Here is an 18,463-nt window from a genome sequence, read left to right on the forward strand (position 1 = left end):
ACAGGATGATGGTGGTGACGACAGTGGTGATGCTGATGGTCTGTTGATGGTAATGATGAGGATATTCATGATGGTGGTGGTGGTGACGGTGGTGGTGATAATGGCAATGATGGTGATGAGGAGGGTGGCGATGATGATGATAATCCTCTAGTGCCCATTTGTTGAGCTTTTCCTTCGTGCTAGGCCCTGACCTGGGTGCTTCCTACTGTCTCATTTCATCCTCATAATGACTTTCCAATGTCAAGGTCATCATCTCCATTTTACCCACGACAACTCTGAGCTAGAGACAGGCTGAGTGACCTGCCAAGGGCACGCATCCAGTCTGTGCTGGGCTGGAGCTTAAGCACGCCTCACGGCAGAGCCACGGCTCTTTCCCATACCAGGGTCCCTAACCCGTGGGCCATGGGGCCGGGCATCCCGGAGATGCTCCATAAATACCTACTGAGCAAATATTGAATGAATGGATCCCCAAGGAGTCAAAGCCTTAAACCCAGAAGACAGAAATAACATGTCTCGAGTGAGTATGTGTAACTGTTTCGTAAATAGATGTAGCGGTGCTGTGATCACTAAAATACAAGTTAATTGTAAAGCATTATGTTCATGTACCTTTTGTATTGTCCTTTTTTTTTTTTTTTCAATGAAAAGATACTAAGTGTACAGTTAGGAGGAGTTTTGAGAAATATTTTCACACAAAAAGGGGTCCTCGTGCTAAAAATGGTGGGAAGCGTCCTGCAGTCCTGCATGTCGTGTGAAGTGCTTTGCCCAGTGTCTGGCACAGAGGTCACTCAGAGGAGAGAGGAAACCCACCAGGCTGGGGATTGGGAGCTGTGGCATTTGTCCTGGGTCTACAAGTGACTTACTAGATGTGAGCTGTCCCTTTCCATGGCTGTCTCTATAAGACCTAACACCAGCATCTAAGAGATTTCCCAAGTGGCTATGGAATGCTGACATGAATGAATGGATAACAGAAGAAAAAATGAGTGAATTACGACGAATGGTGCTCAGGGAGCCTGTGAGAGGATGTTTTCCCCAAGGAGTGCTTGAAAGTGAGAGTTTTTCAGCCAGAGAGCAGAAATAGAACACAGGGGGTTCAGCAGGGGCTGTTGACGCCAGACTTCCAGCTCTGTGAATGGGGTGGTTAGGCTACGGCGGCATCCCCAGGGGGGTCTGATCTTGACCCTGTGATGACCCCGTTGGAGATGGAGTCGTGGCTGGAGCTTGGCTGTGAGGCTACTCTCAGCAAGGCTGTGCTCCCTATTTGGAGATACATTTTTCAAACTCAAGTGCAAGTTGACAGATGGCAGTGGTATAATATTCTCACATTCTCTACTTCCCACAGGCCTCCTTCCAACACAGCCCTGCGAGCTCTTAAAAACCTCTGTCATATCTCGACCATGAGACCACGGCTGGCTCTTGGCAGGTAAGCCCCCCATCGCTCCCTCACGCCACGGGGCATGGAGCAGTTTCAGCACAGCCCTAAGACCATGGGCATGTTTGTGGCCAAGAGGTAGGTGAGGCTGACTCCAGTCTTGGCAGGAGAATGGAGCCTCACACTCTCCCAGGACTTCAGGACAAAGCTGCCAAATGTCCAGGGTCCTGCAGCGGGCATTTCTACCAATGGCAGTATATGGCGCTAGGAACGTGTCCTGGGACAGAAGCCAGGGAACTGGTTCTGACACCGTGTCAGCCTTTACTGCTCAGGAAACTCTCAGGCAAGAACCTGCCTTTCTGGGTTTCTGTTTCCCGGTGTGAAAGTGAGGGAATAGGGTTCAGTGAACTGGACTGCGCGAACCAGCTCTTCCAGCCTCCGGCCAAGGCCATGGGCTGGGAGGAGGGACGGTGGGGACAGCAGCTGTCTGCCACTTCCCTAGGGCTCGTCTCCTGTTTGACTGCTCCATGGACCTCCATGGAGAGCCTGGGCTGGGCTTTGCGTGTGCCGTGCGTGTGCTTGTATGCATTTGGGCCCAGGACCTGTGTCCCTTCCAGCAAACTGTGCTTGAAGTCGAACTCAAGCGTGGACAGTCACCAGCCCTGCACCTGCCCTGCCATGGCTGGACAGCACACCACGGTCACTGTAGGCTGTGGTGCCCAGATGGGAAGGGCGAAGGCTGCCCACATGCTGAGAGCATGGGCAGTCCCGCAGCAGAGTGTGGGTGTGAAGATCAAGCTGGGTGACGGGCAACACAGGCTGGGAGACTAGGTTACCGTTAACAGTGAGGCCTTCATTCATGTGGGAGTGAGTGCAGGGCCAAAGCTCATGGGCAGATCTTCAGGGCAGGCTGGGAGAGCTGCCCAGGAGATGAGACCAGGAGGGCACTGAGGGCTAGAGGGGAAGAAAGCACATCATTGCCCTGAAAAAGCTTCCCATCCGAAGGAGGAGATGATGTGCAAATAGCCACAGTACAGGAAACCTGTGAAGTCAGGAGGGGTCCATTCTGTCTGGGTTTGGTTGTGGGGTGGTTCAGGGAAGACCATTTGAAGATGACACTTGAACTGGGCTTTGAAGGATGAATAGAAGTTCACCAGGTTAAAAAAAAAAAAAAAAAAAGGAATAAGGGCATTCTAGGCTGAGGAGACAGCATGTACAAAGGGGGAGTGGCTGGGATGTAGGCCCAGAGGAGGAGTGAGGAGAAGTGAGGCTGGGAGAAGTGGGTGGGCCTTTGAATGCCAGGCCAAGGAGCTCAGGGTGGGCCCTTAATGATCAAGGAAGGAGAGGAGATGGTCATCTCCGTGGTGCCAAGAGAGGCCTCTGGGACCCAGGGAGAGGCTGAGAGCAAAGAGGAGGGGCTCATATCGGAACCTGCTGAACATCGGCCACGGGAGGCCCAGGGCAGGACGCCCCTCGCTGAAGGGTCTGCGTCCCACCGGGGCCCTTCAGGTCTCCCGATGAAGAGCAGCCACAGGGGCGCTGGGGTCCCCGTCCTGTGCCGGGAGCCTCTCCAGTGGAGGGCTGCTGGCCTTGCCATGAGAACCCCTCTTCCCGCCCCACCCAGCTCCCCTCCTCCCCCGCCCCTGAAGAACGGTGGGCCGCCTCACCCAGGGCAGCAGTCACGTAAGGATGCAGTGTTGCTACCGAGGCCCTTCTCAGCCTCCTCCTGTCCTCTCCGCTGCATAACGAGGAGGCTGCCCCGCTACAGTCGTCTTCCGTGTGGTGGGTAACACTCCGCAATCGCGTAGTTTTACAGTTTCCTCTCTTGGCAGAACTCAGAACGCCTTCACATCTGTTGTCTCTCCTGGGACAGAAGGAAGAGTAGGCTCTGGGACCAGAGAGCGCAGACTCCGGCCCTGCCCTGTCCCTCCCCTGGGGAGCAGTGTAACCGCCTGTGCCTCAGGGTCTTCATCTCCTAAGTACCCACCTGCTCGGGTGGTTCCAGAATCAGATGCCAGAGCTCGTGTGAAAGGCCAGCTCGGTGCCCGTCGCATGGGGAACTTATATTCTGTGCTGCTCTACCAGCTCATGTCCCAGTGATGGAGCAGGCGGCCTGGAAAGGCCTGTGTGTTTTTTGGTTCAAGTGTGGCATGAACAGTTCGCACCTGTGCCTTAACAGGCAGGCAGGCTCATGGCCTTGATTTTCCTTTGAAAAGTTCATTCAGCAGAACTTTCCAGACACCTCCTCTGTTCCAGGCACTGGCAGACCCTGGGGGCCCCGACAGGAATAAGACGGTCCCTTCTGCAGAAGGGATGTGTAAACAAATAGCAACATACTGTAAGAAAGGAACAGAGCCATGGAAGAGGGAGCGTGGAAGGATCGGTAGGGATTCGTCAGATCAGGAGAACCGTGGAAGGCAGCGAGGGCGTTCCAGGCAAAGGGGCCAGCAGGTACGCAGGCATCACCGTGGGAAACCTCCTGCTTGGTGGGGCATCTATGTTAGTGTTTACGATGACCTGCTCTGCAGAGCTCCCCATCACAGAGAAGCATCCAAGGAAGCCTGCACCTGCCCCCTTGTCAGCTCAGGAGGCTCAGATCCAGGCCAGGCTTCACAGTTTAAGAGGAACATCGGTGAGCTCTGAGATACGGCCAGATGTGCAACTTCTAGTGCCCAGACAGCAAGGAGCTTCTGATGCTTTTCTTGCTTTGGGTTGAGGGCACGTGTTACCCACACACTCAGAATTAGTCAGGGAAACGTTATTGCTGTGTTTGTGCTGGGGCCTGGGATAGAGATGAATAAACATGGATCCTGCCCCAAGTACAGAGAAAGAGGTGGACAGACCTTAAAGGCCCATATCACATATCTACAGATGCTGTAACGGGGTGGGGAGGGCATTCAAAGTGCTAAGGGGCCGTAGAGGAGGGGCAGTCAGAAGGCAGGAGCAGGGGGCAGTCATAAGGAGGGAATCTGAGCCAGATGATAATAAGAATAAGAATACTTATAATAACTAATGATTATTGAGCACTTACTATGTGCCAGGCGCTGCTCTAAGAGTTTTATATGGATTTACGTTTCACCTACACAACAATGCTATGAGGCAAGTGCTGTCATCATCCTCTTTTACAGATGAGGAAAACTGATGCACAGAGAGGCTGAGTAACTGTCCAAGGCACACACAGCTGGGAAGTGGCCTAGCCAGGCCAAACCTGGGCAGTCTGGCCTCAGAGCCCACTCTTGAATGACCTGGCATAGCCTAAACACTAAGCACTCTCTAAGAACTAGAGGCACCAACAGGGTTGGGACCGTGTCTGTCTTGCTCTAGCACATAGTAGGCACTCAATAAAAATGCGTTCACTAACTAGAATGCACAGATGCATGGATACGTTGATCCCTGAAAGAGCAGGGACAGAAAATGGGCACAGGGACAGGCACTGCAGACAGAGGTTGCAGCTGAAGCAAAGGCCTCAGGTACCAGCACGTGGAGTTGCTTCGAGGCTCTGCCAGGTCTGGAGCGCTGGAAGGCTGGAGGGGACCGGATAAGGAAGGCAGAGTTTGAAAGGGAGCTTCCCTGGCCAACCCTTCCTGTTCCAAAGACGTGGCACCTGCCCGCCTTCCCCTGCAAGCCTTCCCCACCCAACCTGTCCCACATTGAGAAAGGGAGGATGCCTTCACCTTTGTGTCCCCACACCTCTCTGTCACCCATTCCTTCAAAGGCTCCCAGAGGCAGGGGAGGCCTGCACCACCCAAGAGGGGCTTAGGAAAGACAGTTTAAAAGGTGCTCCTGTACGGGGTGGCTTTCTGGATGTTTGAGGCTTCAGGGAGCCAGTGTTTTTCAAAGATCCTTCCTTCCTTCCTTCCAGCTCTGTGGGCTATGCATGGGAAACTAGGGCTGGGGCTTAGCTCTGTGGCTTCCTAGCTGGGCGCCGTTGGGTAAATCGATTCTGTGCCTCAGTTTCCATCTCCATAAAGTGGGAATAAAAACAACAGAATTAAAGTGAGCAAGGTTTGGGGAAACTCCCATTCAGATCGAGGCTCAGTGAAACGTAGTTTCTCGGCTTCCTGCTTTGCTTCTGGGGCCTCAGTTTCCTCCATAAAAGGAAGACTTGGAGAATGTTGATCTTTCCAGCTTGACATTCTAGGATTCAAAGCTGTCCACACTGGTGGACTAGATACACAGACACATTTACACACACATATGTGCTATATGACTATAAATATATACAATTTAATCACTTTTATAAATTTAAAATGTATACTAAATTATATTTAATATAAACATTTAATTGACAGCATCTTTGTTGTGTTTTCTTCTGATTGAAAAAGTAATACATATTTACTGAGAACATTTTGGAAAGTACAGAAAAAGAAAAAAATTCAGCCGCTATTCCACATTTGACACTGCCTCTTAGATATTCAGGGAATTCCTCTCCCACCTTTTTTTCCTATGCACATACACAGATTTTTCAAAAACATATTTGGGATTGTACTCTGCATCCTATTTTTTAACTCAAGCTGAGCTATGGAGCCAGGTCTCTGGGCAGGGCTGTCGTCCCCACGCCCGAGAGGAACCAGAGGCAGCTGCTACCACAGCTGTTCTGTGCCCGCTTCCCTGCTCCTGCCTGGGCGGCCGGCTACAAGCATCTGACCTTCGGATGTTCTGTGTCTCTGGCGGGTGCACATTTTACACTAATTTTAGCCTAGCCTCTCAGGCCCACTGGCCTTGGGGGCTGCACACAATGGACGGCTTATGTAGACAGCTGCCAACGGAGCAGGAAGAACCGTCCCACCTTAAAATGTTCCTCATCGCCGGCCAGTCCTTTGCTCTCAGAGAACAAGCCGGCTCCCTGTTCCTCCTCTCACCAGGAAGGGGCCAATGTTGATGTTCCCAGCCCAGCAGGCTGGACCTGGCGGGCAGGTAGCCCACCAAACACATGGGCGATTGCTTCTCTGGATGGGGCCGTGTTTTTACAGGACAGGCTTGAATTTGAGCTGGAACAGCTGAAAGAGACTTCCCAAGAAATTGCTGGGTGGTGAGTTTGCAGCAGGGCAGCTGGGTGTCTGAAATGTCCCTGGTGTGTACAGAGAGCCTTCCAGAACCTCACCTTAATGTTTTACCTTTGTCAAGTGTGTACAAACGTACAATGTTCTTTGACATCCGGTTTTGTCCTGATGACAGCCCTGTGTATTGGGTGACAGAATTCCCATTTTACAGGCAAGGGAACTGAGGTCGAGATAGGGAAGTAATTTGTTCAGGGTCACCGAGCAAGTCAGTGGCAGGGACTTGAACATGAACGTGGGTCTCTCACCCCAAGTCCAGGGCTCTTTCCATTCACTGGCATCGTACAGGTAAGGGGTTCAGCCAGGTTCATATGCATCTGCTCTGTGTTTCCTTAGGTTTGGTATTGTTTTTGCAAAATGGAGGTACTTTAATTTTCACCTTAAAAGTCATACGTGTTTATTGAAAATAAATACACCTAGTTGGTCTGTTTCTAAAGCACAAATCTGATCGTGAGAGACTTGCTTCAAAATGTGTGCCAGCTCCCTTTGTCCACAGAGTGAAGTCCACGTGCCTTAGCCTGACATCGAATCTTCACAGCTTGCTACCTGCTCAACCCCCTCCCCACTCTCTCCCAGTCTGGGCTCCCCCAGCACTTACATAGCTCTACCGTGGCACCAAGGTGGGGCTGGAAACTTTCCTTACGATCTGCCTCCTCAGCAGAATAGAGCCATGAGGCAAGAAACCAGTGGGTTACTCATCTCCATGTCCCTGGGGCCCACCCGGGGCCAGACACGGAGCCAAGACCAGTAAATGTATTGGTCCCCAACCCACGGTCCTTCATGAGAAACTGGAGCTTTGATCTACGCTTAGAAGAAAGCCAAGGGCTGCCCGGCAGCTGCCAGCCCCATAAGGAAGTGGCTGCTTGGCCGGACTCCCAGGAGGGGCCTGCAGGGCCAAGTCAAGAAACACCAGCCCTGGGCAGGCTGGGAGGAGGAAAACGGAAGGGCGTCCCCAGATGTGTGCTGGAGACCAACCCCTTACCCCATGGCAAACCTTCCACCTCCACCCCCTCCCCTCCCCAGTCCCTTGGTGACAATACAGCCTGTGTAATACATCCGCAGCCCGGACAGTGGTTCTTTGACCCAAGTCCGATACTCTTCAGGAACAATCCATAGGCATCACAGCTGCTCTGGGGGAAGAAAAGTTCTCTAGGGACTATCTTGGCTCAGTGAGGGCAGGACCGTCTCTCTCCGACTCCGTGTGGGGCTCCTCTCTGGGCGTGGCCCCTCAGCCTCCCAGACTCTGGGCTCTGGACATTATTGTGAGAGAGGCAAGGCCTTCAGAGTCCCACAGCCTCAGCTCCTGCCAGTCCTGTCCGTTACTAGCTCAGGGCTCCATCTCTCTGAGCCTCAGTTTCCCCATCTGCAAAATGGGACTAGTGATACCAGCCTTTCAGGGTTCTTGTATCTTGCAGGAAAGTACTTTTCAAAAAGCCTAGCAGAGCAGCAGAGACACAGTGAATGCCTGTGCTCCTTCTTCTGGAGGGTTTTCAAGGCCTCGAGAGCCTCCCTGAGAAGTGCCAAGGCTGCTCGGTGAGGGTGGAGGTCTCTGGGGAGAGGTGCTGGGTCAGGTTGTACATGGCACAGCAATCTAGCAGCTACCACTTCTCTGATTCTGACATGGTCTCGGGGATTTAGCCAAAGACAAACATTTTGTTTTCTAATGAAAGCCCGTGGAAAAGTAGACTTTTATAACAGTTGGTTCACTTCACTTTCAGCTTTCTAGGAAGACGTCTTTCATTCATTTGTTCGTTCATTTATTCGTTCGTTCTACAAATATCTCCATGGCCTTGACCACCTGCCAGATGAGGCAAGAGATGCACAAACAGGCCATGCAGGGCCCCTGTCTTCCAAGAGCCCACCGTCTCACTAAAAATTGTTATTCAGGGTAAAAACGTAGGAATGACACGGGAAAGGCACAGTGTTGGGGTAGGGAGTGATCGTTTCCTGAAGGGTTGTTTGGGAAAGGGTCCATGAAGAAGGTGGCACCAAAATGAGCCAGTTAGGAAGCACAGAGGGAAAAGACCCCAGTCTCCAAAGAAATAGAAGCATAAAGTTCCAAGAATAAACTTAGGAAGTCATTGTGGATTAGTCTATAAGTTAAATGAAATCCCAATTAAAATCTCAACAAAATTTTGTAATAAAATGGCTATAAAGAAGTACATCTGGAAAAATAGACATGGATGAATAGCCTAGAAAAATTCAGTGTTGGTAAAGTGTAGCTCAGTGGACCTGAACAGAGCACCTAGAAGGAGATGTAAGTGAGCGTGGTGTTTAGAATTACAGACAAAAAGGCAGATGATTCCTAACATGCTATAAAGACAACCAGTTAGCTATTTGTAGGTGGAAAAAAAAGAATGAAACTAGACCCATAATTCAGTCCTCACATCAAAATATTTCCTAGGTGAAGAAAAAGCATGAAACCAGAAAAGTACTAGAAGAAAAACAATGAGGGAACATTTATGTCATATTGGGATGGAGAATGCCTCCTTAAGTAGAAAACTAAATCCAGAAATCATGAAAGAAAACAATTAAAGACCCCATGGGCAAAAAACACAATAATCAAGGTTAAAAGATTATAACAAGCTAAGAAAAGTATTTCAATTTGCAAAAGACAAAATACAGGGCATGTTAAGCATATGAAGGGTAGTCACCAGTAGTCAAAGGATGTACATTCAAGAATCAAGATGTACGTTTGGGTGCCTATTTCTTTTTTCATAATCTTTTAAAATTTATTTTTATTTTTATTTTTTTAAATTAATTTGTTTATTTTTGGCTGCATTGGGTCTTCGTCGCTGCGTGTGGGCTTTCTCTAGTTACAGTGAGCGGGGGCTACTCTTTCCTGTGGTGCGGTGGCTTCTCTTGTTGCGGAGCACGGGCTCTAGGTGCACGGCTTCAGTAGCTGTGGCACACGGGCTCAGTAGTTGTAGCTCGTGGGCTCTAGAGCACAGGCTCAGTAGTTGTGGCACACAGGCTTAGTTGCTCCACGGCATGTGGGATCTTCCCAGACCAGGGCTCGAACCCGTGTCCCCTTTATTGACAGGCAGATTCTTAACCACTGCACCACCAGGGAAGTCCGGGTGCCTATTTCAAAGCATGAGAAAACCTGGGGAAATGAGGAATGGGACACACGGACACTGGAGCACTGTTAGTGGATTGTGAATTGATACATTTTCTGGAGGGGAGGTTTAACAGTATGTACCAACATTTTCAAATGTGCATACCCTTCAACACAGCAGTCCACTTCTAAATAGGTATCCTAAGGAAACAATCAAAAGGTGCCTGGAATTGTATGTATAAGAAGGCAACAGAGCACAGTGGTTAAGAGTGAGGCATCAGAGGTCAGAGAGACCTGGTTTTATGCCATGTGACCCTGGAAGAGTTACTTAACATCTCTAAGCATCAGTGCCCTCAACTGTAAAGGGGGCATAATAATAACACCACTTTCATAGGCTTGTTGTTAGATAATATTCAATGAGATGATACTTATAAAATTCATAAATATGATTTATATAAATGTAAGTTTATCTGTATACTTGTTTATAAATAAAATTCAGTGAGATAATACTTACAAAACTCTTAGCAGAGGGCTGGGCCCATAGTAAGTACTGAATAAATTTGGCTATTTTATTATTAGCCATAAGGCTGTTTATCATAATGTTGTTTATAATAGTGAATAATCGGAAACAACCAAATTGCCCATCAGTAGGTTAATAAGTAAAAGAATGCTCATGGACATGCAGCCATCTAGAGACCTGTGTTTATGGGTCTGGAAAGGTGTTTTTCACATAATAGAGTATGAATAATTTTTAAAAGGTGTCAAAAGAATGTGGAAGGTATGTTCTAAATGGTATACATCTGCGTATGTAGAAAAGTACTGTTCATCCTTGTTATTAACAGTAGTTAAGTTCTATAAAGTTCCACAAACACTGAATTTATATTGTGAGCACTGAACCATTGTTCCTAGGAGAAATACAGCATTGGTGCCTGAGAGCCTCTGGTCACAACTTTCTTGTCAACCTGTCAGTACGTAACCTTGTTGTATGTGTGTTACTGTCAAACCGTCTTATTTAATATATACTGTTGATTCATTACCATTGCACTCATGGCCAACAGCCCTGTAAGTCTTGCCTGAATGAAGCGTATCTAACACATGCGTTGTCTCTGTAAGGCACATCACAGTGAAATCACTGACAAAAAGCACAAAAATGCAAACATCATGACACTAAATAGACTGTAAAAAGGACACTTGTTGACATAGGGGAGCTGAAACAAGAAGGCAGTGTCGATGGACACTTAGGTGGCTTCCATGTCTTGGCTATTGTAAACAGCACTGCAATGAACATTGGGGTGCATGTATCCTTTCGGACCATGTTTTTCTCCAAGTATATGCCCAGGAGTGGGATTGCAGGATCCTGTGGTAGCTCTATTTTTAGTTTCTTAAGGAACCTCCCTACTGTTCTCCATAGTGGCTGCACCAATTTACATTCCCATCAACAGTGTAGGAGGGCTCCCTTCTCTCCACACCCTCTCCAGCATTTGTTGTTGGTGGATTTTTTCATGATAGCCATTCTGACTGGTGTGAGGTGATATCTCATTGTAGTTTTGATTTGCATTTCTCTAATAATTAACAATGTTGAACATCTTTTCATGTGCCTCTTGGCCATCTGTATGAGTTCTTTGGAGAAATGTCTATTTAGGTCTCCACCCATTTTTTGATTGGGTTGTTTGTTTTGATGATATTAAGCCACTTGTGGGGAGACTCAAATCTTTTGCTCTGCGCGTGTCTGCAAATGACCACAAAAGCACCGTGAGCATTGATTTCAGGATTGCAAACCAACTTAGTGAGTAGGTGAATTTACAAATGCAGAAACCTTGAATAATGACAATCAACTGTATCTAAAAAAAGATGGTCATGTTAATGATAGTTATCTGAGGGTCCGCGTGAAAGGTAATTTTCCCCTCTTTCTTCCTTGTACTTATAATGCTTTAACTCTTTTATGGTGGACATGTGTAAGTAAAATCAGGCAAAGCAGTAAAGTTACTTTCATTTTGGGAAGAAAAACGTGTCACTGATGGCTTTCCATTATCTTTTTCAAGATAAAAGCCAAACTCAGTCGAATAATAAAAACAGCTAATAATTTTAGATAATGCTTACTATGCACCCCACAGATTTCTAAGCCCTTTATGTATATTAATTCATGTACTCCTCACCAAAAGAGATAGGTACTATTATTATATTATCCTCATTTTAAGGTGAGAAAACTAAGGCAAAGAGAGGTCAGATAACTTGCCCAAGGTCAGAGCTAGTGAGAAGCAGAGTTCAGATCAGAACCCAGGCAGTCTGGCTCCAGAATCCATGCTTTCAACCAAAATTCTGTGAGCGCATGCTCAGTGCCTAGCCTGGCTCTGGGTCGCAGAGATGCCCAGGAAAATCTGACCAAGAGACTTGCAGTCTGGATTGAGGGCAGCAACAAGGGTGCACCAGCGCTGTAGGCTCGTGGCAGGGCGGTGGGGGGCTTCCCGGCCCAGCCTGAGGGCTCAGAGAAGGTGGCATGCTTTAGCCCAGCACTCCAGGCCCCCCCAGTCTGGCTCCCCTTCCTTTCTCACCTTCTTACAGGCACACCCTCTCTCCCACCAGGGCATCCCACCCCCAGCCCCATGCAACCATCCCCCTCTCTGAAGGAGCTCAAAAGTCATCTTCTTTCTCAAGCCATCAGGAGGAAGCGAGGGCTCCTTCTCCCGACCACCCCTCTATTTTGGAGCCGTTATCTCTACTCACCTGTCCATCTACCCCCTCGAATGAACTTGTCTCATTTCATCTATCAATAAAAGTGTATTAAATGAATAAATAAACAAACAAGTGGAAATACCTAAGATTCTGAGCCCCGCCCCCCCCCAAATATAGGCCAATGGGATTGTAGCGCAGTTGCTGTCGAAGGCTGCCAAGGCGCTGGAGGACTCTGGAGGGCTGCGCTGTCTGCCCCGGAGCCTCTGCGACCACAGGATCGGGAGGTAGAGCTGACAGGGCTGCAAGACCAACATTAGCCAGGGTGTTGTTTCTGTGGCTTCTGAAAAACCCCCCGCCCCAGTGGGAAAGACTAAGAAAGGTCCCATTCAGCTTCTCTTGGCATTTCCAAGGGAAAGGATGGGGTTTGGATTGGCTGGGCTAGGGACATCTTTTCTAAAATAGCCTCATGCATATTCAGCTGCTCCCTGAAATAGTCGGGTGGCTATTTTAAGCGGCTTCTACTCAGATGCCCACACATAATGGCATCTACCTTGAGCGTGTAAACCAGCAAGAAGAAAAGAAAAGGGTATGAGAGGACAGTGTTAGGAGGCTTTTGATGGATTCCTACCACTCCTCCCCCACCCCTTGGTGTGTTTTCCTCTCGGGGACTCTCTTGCATGAAACTGAAAGTCATGGTTACTATGACAACTCACTGGAGGAGTTTTCCCATCCAGTGACCTCACCCACCCGGATCTCAGAAGGCACAACTACACCAGGACAGCCATCACTTAAAGCACGATAACGTTAAGTCCATGACAGAAGTTGGTTAGTTTACTCCTGAGAGAGTCCCTTAGTACCCATTTCCTCCTGGTTTGTACACAGTCTAACAAGTTCCCAGCAGATTAGAAGTAGAAGCAGTGGGAGGGCAGAGAGACCCTAACAGCAGGAGGTTGAGGTTACAACAGACAACCCAGCTGTGAGAGTAAAGAGAGAGCAACTCTATAAAGGACACATTTATTAACAAATATGTACTGAAGCATCAATGTGTACCCTTTTTGCTGGGGAAATAAAGATAAATAAGACACAGGTCATGGGATGAACAGGTAAATAAACAATTGTAAGTGTATTTATCTAAACTCTAACTTTGTTTCCCCAGAAAAAGATTCAAAAAAGAAGATGGAAATACAATGTTATAAGGGCTGAATTCAGAAATACAATGTCATAGGTGCCAGGGTTGAGGTAAGGACACTGGATTTGCAAAGGAAGGAAACGGATCTCTCTGAGGAGGTTGGGAAGGTGAGGCTTGGGCAGAGGGATAAGAGCTCTTGGAGGACAAGCAGGTGGTGGCCTCTGTTCAAGGTGGCAGGCACAGCACGTGCAAAGGAACAGAGGTGGGAAACAGCAGGTCTGTTTGGGGACTTCCAGCTCAGGGTGGCTAGAGCGTGATGCTGAGGGGGAGGAAGGGAAGGGGGGGGGGAGGAGGGGGGATGGGAGGAGGAAGAAAGAGAGATGATGAGAGAAGAGGTGGGAGAGGCCTCAGAGCCACGTCTCTGGGGCCTTGGAGGCTCTGCTCTATTAGAAGAACTCTCTGGGGCTCTTGTGTGTTCGGGCAGAGATTTCTACCCACTCCAGTCACATCTGAAGGTCTCCCTGTGTCATAACATAGCACGGTGATTGGAAGAAAATGAGATGATGTTAAAAGCTTCACAGGGAGAGGTGTGACTATTAAGAATGAGATGAAAGTTCATTCCAGCTTCTCAGGACATGTATCAGAAAAATGAAATGAACAGGGAGGCTGGCAGCCTGGGCCCCAGCAGGAGGGTAGTGATGAGAAACAACTGACTGGGGGCCCTGGCCCTCAGCCAGCTCAGCTGTATGTCAAGAAGAAGAGATGGCTTACCTTTATATGTCTGAATTTACGCTTACACTGTTGCCCCATAGTTACCCAGAAAAGATTCTGCTTTGTTTAGGGCAGCCTGGGAAAGGTGGGAAAGTGTGTGATACCTTTTAGAAAGATGGTCACTCAGAGGGGCTGGACAAGAGCAATAGATGAAGCTTAAGGAGGGAAGGCATCCTCTCCGGAGGACACCTGTCCAGCAAGACCTGACCACACGTTACATCTCAGTCGGCTTCTTTGAAGGCTTCAGGAACCATCAGCAAGAATCCCGGTGCCCAGAGGTGCTGCATGTCTGTCCTCTTCCTGCCTTGAGTTCCTCCACATGCATGCAGCTTCTTTATTCTTCCCTTGTTTGTTCATTGATTCATTCATTCATTCCCTTGGAGCTACAGACTGGGAAACTGCTGGCATAGATAATGGTTGCCTCACTGAATTTTCAGGGATCTGTGAAAGCCCTGAAGTTATAAGAGAATGAGTGCATATTCTGTGTTCATTTTCTGAAGAGATAGTGCATAGCTTTCAGCAGATTCTCAAAGGGGCAGGTGACCCAAAAAAAGGTTAAGAACCACTGATAGAGATAGGTATTGTTTCATTTTAAAACAAATGATTTCGCCTTTTGGTAGACGAGCAGGGCAAGGAAGTGCCAAATGAAATTCCTAGTTCTGTGCCGAGCTGTCTCAGATGATGAAGTGACACTGGGGACTCTGCCAGTGTCCCCGGCATCGCTGTGCACCCAGTGTGTGTGCTTGCTGCAGCTGAGCCAGGCCCAGAGGCCTTCCAAGCACCAAGGGAGGGCAAGATCCCCAACCGAAGACTTCTCTCTGTTTCTCTCTCTACCCAACCACAGTCTCTCTGTAAGGCCCCTTTCCAGCCTGTGCTTGGTAGAACGTGCAGAGGTCCTCCTGGTTTGGGTAGATTTAGAAAGCTGGAAGAAATCTGAGAAGGGAGAAAGCATATGAGCTGGAGTTGCAGAGGTCTGAGTATTGAATAAGGCTTTGAAGGGAAGGGGCAGCTGAAGGATATTGATCAGTTATAAAAGTCAGGTTGTGTCAACCTGGAAAGCTTCCAGTGATTTCCTGTGTCTGAGTAAAAGCCAGAGGTCGCATAAATGCCTTCACAGGCTCCGGTGATGTGGCCACCAATAACTTCTCATACCCCATATCCTCTGGCCTCCATACTGTTCCTCAAACTCTGGCCTCAGGGCTTTTGCCCTTGCTGTTTCCTCTGCTGGGAAAAATATGCACAGGGTTCACTCCCTCACTGCCTTCAGGTCTTTACTGAAATGGGTCCTTCTCGGTGAAACCTTTTCTGGCCCCTATTTCAAATGGCCATGCCTCCCACGGCCACCACCCCATTCCCTGCTTTGCTTGTCTTGATAGCATTCACGTGCCATTGTCTATATATTATTCCCAGTGCCTGGCCCATGGCAGATGCTAAATTCATATTCGTGGAATGAATGAATCGATGCTTACCGTGCTCTGAGCTAGTTGCTTTAACATACTATAACCTCATAGGGTCCTGTAGTAACTCAGCAGGGAGGCTTTGAGTCTCCCTCTTCACAGATGACAACCAGAGACTCGTAGCAGCTTGGAACCACTTCCTGGCTCTGGGGTCAAGAAGCTCCTGCTCTCTGTTTGTTCCCCGCCCCCACTCCTGGAAGCCTTTGATACTGCTTTCCCCAGGGCTCCTTGAGCCAGACAAGAGGCCGGGTTTGTACATGGTACAGTCAGTTGTTGAAAGTCCACAGCAAACTCTCACGATCCAGCTGTATCCAGGTCAGACAGTGTTTGATATGTCCTGGAAGTGGCCAGTCACTCTTATCAGAAGCAAAGTAAAGGAGAAAAGAAAACAACTTTATAGGGCTTTTAATGGATTCCTACTCCTTATTGCCATCCTGTAATGTATCTTAAACATCAGCTCACTTTGCTGCAAGAGGTTACTTAAACGAGGACTTGGCTCTTTGAAAATATAGCCCAGAACCCAAAAGTAAGCCCAGAAATGTGTCAAGAGAGACACAACATGAGGCCACTTCCATATACATAAGCCGGTTCTTTTGCTCGTAGTGGAATCCATTGGTGCCCATTTTCTTCATAATTCTAACACACGCCCAGCCTGTGGGAGTAGGGGGTATGGGAAGATGGTGAAACAGGACACGGGCTGCATGGATGAAGAGAGAACCACACCACAAACCCCCAGAGGTGCCCTGTGCTGGTTATTGAGGTTTACAAATACGACACAGAACGTGCCTTTAAGGAACTTGCAATCCAGCTAGAGAAACAGATGGAAAACAATTAAGTGTATTTATTTATTCAAATCCTCCCCTTGCTCCAACAAGGATTCTAGGCAGAAATAGGAAATATGATATAGTAATATGCTGCTATTGAGGTGGGGATGGGGGCTCACAAAGGAGGGGATGCTCTCTTCTCCCTGGGGAGTCAGGGGGGGTCTCAGAGACAGTGGTGCTCGTCCACTTGGTGACCCAGCAGGTGGCCTGTGTCACTGGAGCATGGGGCAGACAACCCTCCATCCAATGTATGTGCTGTGAGCCGGTCCTGCTCCTTGGGGAACTTCTGGTCCAGTGAAGCAAAGACCTGTGATGTATCTACAGTGCCTCCCTCCTCGCTCTCAGAGGCCTGTTCTCAGCGTATGGAAAGCCCCCAGGCTAAAGAGGCTGTGGCATTTCCTGTTGGTGGCCGATGGGCTTGGTCCTCCTGGACCCTCAGCTTCAGGCTGCACTGATCACGGTCCCAATAGTAGCTCTGGTTGCAGGGGTAACACCTCGCGTTCAGACAGCGCAGCACAGTTTGCAAAGCTCCAGGGCATCTCATTTGTTCCTGCGTGCAGAAGGCCAGGCGAGAGCCAATTTCCAGGGAGTGGATGGGACCACAGAGGCTCAGAGATTCCAAATCTCACTCCCAGGAAGTGGCAGAGCCAGGACTGGAATCCTGGGGGAGGGGGGAGAAGCCCTGCCCACACAGGCATGTAGCTGGTGTTGCGAACACCAGCAAAGGACCACCTAAGAGCAAGGGAAGGTGCTGTAACTGGCGGAGAAACACTTGGGCTCTGGAATCAGATTGAACCAGGTTCAAAGCCTGCCTCCACCAGCCGTGAGCTGGGTGCCCTCACCTCCCTGAGCTTTGGCCATCTCACCAGGTAACTGAGAACAATCTTACCTATTATACTTCGCAGGCTTGCCGTGAGAGTTAAATGAGACGATGCATGGCAATCCACCTAGCAAAGGCAGCAATGACAAGGGCCACCCTGCATGGCTTAGTTTGTGGCAAGCTTTACATGTATTATCTCAGCTAATCCTCCCAGCAACCAGCAAAATAGGTAGGATCATCATTTTTTACAGATTTACAAAGACACTGAGTTAACCACAGCACCCAGAGACAGCAGCTGATGAACCCTGAATACTGGCTCCAGAGCCCCAGTTATTAAACATGAGGCTGTAATTCCTCCTCATCTCATTTCACTCATGAGCCTTTGACCCACACAGGCTCGGCCACTCGCCAAGTCTGTGGAAGTGACCCCTTGACCCAGCAGGAGGGAAGCACCATGGGAGTCCCTGGAGACCTGGAGAGGTCAAGTGAGCTTGACTGTGGAGGAAATGGTCAGCAGCTGTGGCCTTGGGAAGGAAGGGCTAAAAGGTCATGGGCACCAGGCAGAGCCGCATGGCCAAGGTGGTTGGTGGTTTTGGACTAACAAAGTGGTGACCTGGAATCCAGCGGGCTGGGCTTCCCTTTCCCACTTCCTTCCCGTGCCGACTGTCTCACTGAGTCACCTCCAGGAAGTCGGGGCGCTGAGGTGGAGAGTGAGGAGCCCTGGGTCCTCCCGCACCCTCGCCGTCACCTCACCGCGTGACCCTCAGGCACCCACTTCCCCATGCCTGGGCTCAGTTTCCACGTCTGTCACACAGGAGGCCTGACTAGATCTCCCAACTCAGGCAAAGGGCTTTTTCAGAGGGCAGTGCCTCCTGGAAGACAGTTCAGGACAAAGGCCCTCTCAGCTGGTAATCAGTTAGGGATTTAATAGCCACTGTCTGAAAATAAAAAAAATATATGCATGCATAACTGAATCACTTTGCTGTACACCTGAATCTAACACAACGTTGTAAATCAACTATACTTCAATTAAAAAAAAAAAAAAAAGGAAGAAAACAAAATAGTCATGGGGCCTCCTGAAAACAGCCCTGTGCTCCCATACAACTTGCTGGGTTCTGCCATGGGTCCCGAGTGTCACCATCAGGTGCTGGGACCAGGAGGGTGGTAGAGGGCAGACCCTCCAAATGCTGGAATGGTGATGGCCGCAAGGGGTAGCAGCCGCAAAGCTACCGAAGCCTCTTCTTCCTTAGCTCCATCCTTTGCCAGCCTTCTGTGATTCACGTTTCTGAGTTTTTACCGAGT

The 18,463-nt window shown here is 49.0% G+C and overlaps 1 protein-coding gene across 5 annotated transcripts in view; it reads left to right on the plus strand.

Annotated features, from left to right (window-relative positions):
* Positions 1-18,463, plus strand: part of HIVEP3 (HIVEP zinc finger 3) — a 508,837-nt gene that overhangs the window by 340,688 nt on the left and 149,686 nt on the right. For all 5 annotated transcript variants that reach the window (XM_082466057.1, XM_082466054.1, XM_082466060.1 and 2 more), the window contains one exon: positions 1,340-1,420. The gene's annotated coding sequence lies outside the window, so the exon portion shown is untranslated. The remainder of the gene's footprint in view (positions 1-1,339; positions 1,421-18,463) is intronic.

This window comes from Balaenoptera physalus (genome assembly GCF_965194825.1).
Source record: "Balaenoptera physalus genome assembly, chromosome: 1".
Classification (NCBI taxonomy): Eukaryota; Metazoa; Chordata; class Mammalia; order Artiodactyla; family Balaenopteridae; genus Balaenoptera; species Balaenoptera physalus.